The 4,828-nt window shown below is 51.1% G+C and overlaps 1 pseudogene; it reads right to left on the bottom strand.

Annotated features, from left to right (window-relative positions):
* Positions 1 to 709: 709 nt before the first annotated feature.
* LOC107526153 (N-alpha-acetyltransferase 10-like) lies at positions 710 to 4,551 on the bottom strand (annotated as a pseudogene).
* Positions 4,552 to 4,828: the final 277 nt, after the last annotated feature.

Here is a 4,828-nt window from a genome sequence, read left to right as displayed (position 1 = left end):
TGGGTTGATTTACTTCAAACACAGATGAATCCTTGGTCCTATTACTTTTTCCAAGGAGGGGTTTCCTGTTGCAGTAATAGAGCAGTGCAAACACGTGTGTGTGTGTGTGTGTGTGTGTGTGTGTGTGTGTGTGTGTGTGTGCGCGTATGAAAACGTGCACATGTTTTAAAACAACACTTTCCTTTTGCACTGGTTTTTCTGCCTCCCAGGGTCCACATACCAGCGTAGATTATCTTCATACATTATTATGAAACATTATTACCTTTTACAGGTAGGACGTTGGATGCATTTCAATGGCTTCACTCAGCCACTGATTCACTAGTTCTCTGACAGTCAAGTTTAAACCTATCGCTTCCACAAACAGGAGACATACTTTCCGCCGGGGATGTGGCCTGCACCGTCTTACGTGATTACGCTCGCTCTTCAAGCACAGACTGATTTCTGTCATTTATCATTGTTCTTTCTGTACAGAATGTTTCCCTTTCTGACATGATGTTTTTCTTTAGCTGGCCCAATGGGTGCTACTGATGATTCGGTGGATGTTAGTCCTATAATTCCATTTTCTTTCTTTTCATTACTTTGTGTTTTAACTTGTCTCAGAAAGGACTTACGGTGGCTAGTTTAAGAAAAACGGTCCTTTCTCATGTTATTTGCTTAATAAATCCCACTACATTCTGTAAGTTTCTAATCAGTGATCTCATTCATTCTCTCAGGGTCCTAAATCCCGTCCTCTGTTTAGCAGAAACCAGAAGGCCGGCAGGCGACGGCTGCAGGGCAAAGAGAGGGTGGATGGCCGGGAGCAAAAGCCACCGGATGGGACTGCACGCTCTTTTCGTTTAGGGTCTTAATTGTCTGCTTCTGTTTATACTATTTCTAACCAAAGCCCTTCGCTAAATACCGTCGACTCTCTTCAGGAGCCTGGGAGGGGGTTTCAGACCAGTTTTGCCCTAGAGAGTCCTGTGGAAAGCATGTCTGAGCAGAACTGAAGGCTGAGCAGGGGTTAGGCAGGGAGGGTGTTCCCTGCAGAGGGAACAGCCCATGCAGGGTGCCCTGGGGCAGAGAACAGGGAGTCCAGGGAGTGAGGCTGCAGAGGCGAATGTCAGGAAGACCATCAAAAGCCACACGAACCAATCTTAGAAGGCTGGTTAGGAGGCTGTTTTATTAATTCAGATGCAAAACCTCGATGCTCTAAGTGGGAGACAAGGCAATGAGCAGTCCATGGATTTGAGTAGAACTGATAGAATTTTTGTGACTCATTGGAAGTGGTGGGTTTAGTCAGCAGGGATGCAGCAGCTATTTCCTTGCAAGACCTTGTCTGATTCACTTGCTTAAAACCCCTGGGTCAAATGTCCTGCAAAGTTCACTGGACCTATCCATTCTCATCCACCCCAAGGCCAAGCAGCCTTTGCCTGGGGCAGGGCCTCAGCCCTGCCCTATGCTGTGTGCTTGGGGTAGCCCAAGGCCATTCTTGTTTTAGAAAAGCCAGGAGTTTAAAGAGAGCTGTCAGCACTTGAGGATTTGGGAGGTGATTACCTGGTGAGTGGATTCTCTCTTCTCCTTTCTCTGAAAGCTTGCTTTGTAATCAGTGTGGTGGCCTAAGGAAAGGGTTGGAGAGGGACAATCACCCAACATAGCCACTGCCACTCGGTCATTTTAGCTGAGCTAACAGAAGAGAAGCACCATGGTGGGAAAGACCCCAAACCATAATCCAAGAACACCCTCTCTTTCATAAGGCATGTTCTAATCATGCTTTGGATTCTTTGATACTAAAATCTGTTCAAAACCCCTGATCCCGTACCAACAAACAGCAAGTGGTGGCAGTGAGGAGTGTGAGGGGCAGGGGAAGAGCCTAGACTTTAAGGTGGTGCACGCACAGGGGACTGCTGCTGTGTGGAGGAAACCGGAGCCCCTCCATGGCGCTGGAGAACTCTGGGCTATTCTGAAGTTACTTTTTGAGCGTCAGACAAGCCATTCTGAAACTGGGACACGTGGGTCACTACTTAAATACGTTTTATAGCAATAACAGCAACAAAAGTAGCTGACCTGAAATGTATATTATGTGCAAGGGCCCAAACCAGGGGGACCTTTATCTTTTGTTCCTCACAGTGAGGCTGTTAGGGAAGTAGAACAATTGTTCCCATTGTGCAGATGGGGAAGCTGGGGCTCGGGAGCCTGAGGTAACTTGCTCAGTGGTCCATAGTCAGTGCGTGGTAGAGGGAACCAGGGGAAAACATGAAAAGTAGGACATTTGGGGATTGGTAGAAGCTGGTAGCTAACAATGGATTACGTGAGGGAAGTTTTGTGTTTGCAATGAGGAAATAATGCTAATCAGGGATGTTGTGTAAATAGTGTTTGATATTTATTTTAAAGCACCCGCACAGTGGTCTACATGTTCCCAGAAGCGTTCACAAGAGGATATCGTGCCCATTCATCTAGTTTGACCGCTGAAGGCCCCTTTAGTACAAATCGTCCGTTTGAGGGGGATCCTGGCACCCATCTCATGGCACCCCGGAGGACACCCAGGCGGGTTTCTGGTTGGCTTCCCCTCCTTGAGCCCATGCACCCTGCACTTTGCTCCCCCTGAAGTGGCTGCTGGAGAGAGGGACCCTGGCAGGCCTGCAGACTGTTCTGCTCCACCATCCCAGGGCCCCGAGGAAGTTTTGTGGGGAGCCAGCCCTGCCTGTTTGGCTCTGGCCGACAAGTCTGAGCTGGATGAGCGAGCAGGAAGCGCCAGTCCCCGCTCTGCACACGGTGATCTGAGCTCTTTGCAGAAGAACCCGTCCAGCCCCAGAAGAGAACCACCCCCCCGCCCCGAGCGAACTGGCTGCTGGCCCCGCCCCGCAGAAACCTGCCGGAGAGCTCCTGTTCTCAGCCTGGATCTTTGAAATCCTGCCATTGGAACGGTCTTGGGAGCACCTTTGGGTGGACCTTCTCTGGCAATGATTTTGCTAGCCCACGATGTTCACCAATTCCCATGGTCCCTTAACTGAGGAACCCGAAGAGTTGGGCATCCAGCAACTCATACCCCTTCTCTGGGCCTCGGGGTCTTTACCTATGAAATGAAGTACTCAGATTCAGTGAACCTATAGTTTTGATTTTGAATTCCTTATCAGTAGAATAAAAAAGACAGTCAGTGCTACCAAAACAATAAAAATTATTGCCTCTCCTGATTAAAAAGAATGAACTCACTAGATGAGATAAGGAGGGGTAACTGAGGTCAGCATGTATGTCCTGTGTTCTATCCAGATGTCCCACAGGGGAAGCCCAGGGCTGCTTCCCGCACTTTAAGAAGTCCCTGGACCTGGTAACCCAATCACAGTGGTTCTCAGCTGATCCAGGGGGCCCCCAGTGGCGCCCGAGCCCCCACCCAGCCCACATGACAGGGGTGAAGGAGCAGCATCCCTTTGACATGACCCTCCTACTTTGAGTGGCATCAATGAAAGGATAGGCCCAGAAGTGGCTCTGGAAGAGACTCTCACAACCAGTGCCACCCCTCTCTTTGTTTTTTTCCACTGGATGAAGTTTATTGTGGAAACTCGAGGGGTGAGGATGGGATGGTCAGGCCAGGGCAGGGAGAGGGGCACGTGCTGGCACCATCTAGGAGGCCAGGTGGAGGCCTCTGAGCGGTCCTTGGCGTCGGGGCTCTCTGTGATCTCTCTGATCTCTCTGAGATCCTTGCTGTCCTCAGCAGCCAGGCCCTTCTTTTCCCGACAGGACTCTCCTGAGCTGGCAAGAGAGTGGCCCTTGCTCGGCACCTGGGTCTTCATGAAGGCCAGCACTGTGCCTGCCCTTTGCCTTCAGCTCACCAGCCATCTGGGTGAGACCCCACTTCATTGCATGCGCATCTTCCCTGTCTGCATAGTATTTGGGCTCCACTCTGCTGATCTGAAGGTCGAGGGTGTTAGAACAGAGGTGCAGAGTGGCCCAGTTACTCTTCCTGACATGCAGGGAGATTATTTTGGCATTGAAGTTCTCAATCATGCCTTGAGCCAGGCCAAGTCGCAGGGAGGAGACTTCATAGCCAGTGGGGTGATATATCCATGGGGCACGTCCTCTGGGTCCTCTTTCATTGTGGCCAAGACATGGCCTACAGTCTTCCCATTCTCATGCTCAGCTGCTCAGCGATGCAAGAGAGCTGGGGCCAGGAGGGGCCAGGGTAGCAGTAGTATTTCATCTGGCAGTCCTCGGGCAGGCACAGGAGGCTGCTGAGGGTCCCCTTTCTTCTCTGCTGGAGAAGGGGAGCTGAGGCTCGAACCTGACTTGCTCAAGTCTTGCCTGGAATCGGTTTGGGGCTGAACCCGTAGGCTACAGTCCCCCACTGCCAGCGCAGTGCCTGCAAGGAGAGGAGGGATTGTCACCTGCGAATCACCTCTGTTTTCATTCCCCCTGGGGAATTGGCTCTCCGGTTGGTCGGGGTGGACAGCCTGCGATTTCCGTGAGTGATTTAGTGCTCGGGGGTTTCATTTCAGGAGCTCGGGCTACCCTGACCGGTGCCTTCTGGTTATCTTGAATTACCGCAGTGTGCGAGTTCAGAAACCCCAACCAGCGCATGACCGGCTTTACCATCCCTGATAAGAGGGGAAAAGAACCTGTGTGCCCGTTAAGAAGTCATCATTCGGATTTCAATCAGCTTTGGTTAAAATAAGCAAGGCAACTCAGGAACTATGGGAAGGTCAAAGGTTTGCAGGTTTAGGGTTTCGTGGGAACATGCGCGTGTTTGGACCAGACCCAAGTGCCTGGTTGACCTGTTTGACAGGTAACAATTAGAGAGCAGGAGCTTGCCCGGCTGGAATGCGGCTGCGGAGGCCGCGGAGGAGCCGGTTTACCT

This window comes from Miniopterus natalensis, chromosome 16 (assembly GCF_054644295.1).
Source record: "Miniopterus natalensis isolate mMinNat1 chromosome 16, mMinNat1.hap1, whole genome shotgun sequence".
Taxonomy (NCBI): Eukaryota; Metazoa; Chordata; class Mammalia; order Chiroptera; family Miniopteridae; genus Miniopterus; species Miniopterus natalensis.
The sequence above is the reverse complement of the archived record's forward strand: the minus strand, read 5'-3'. Positions and strand labels throughout refer to the sequence as shown.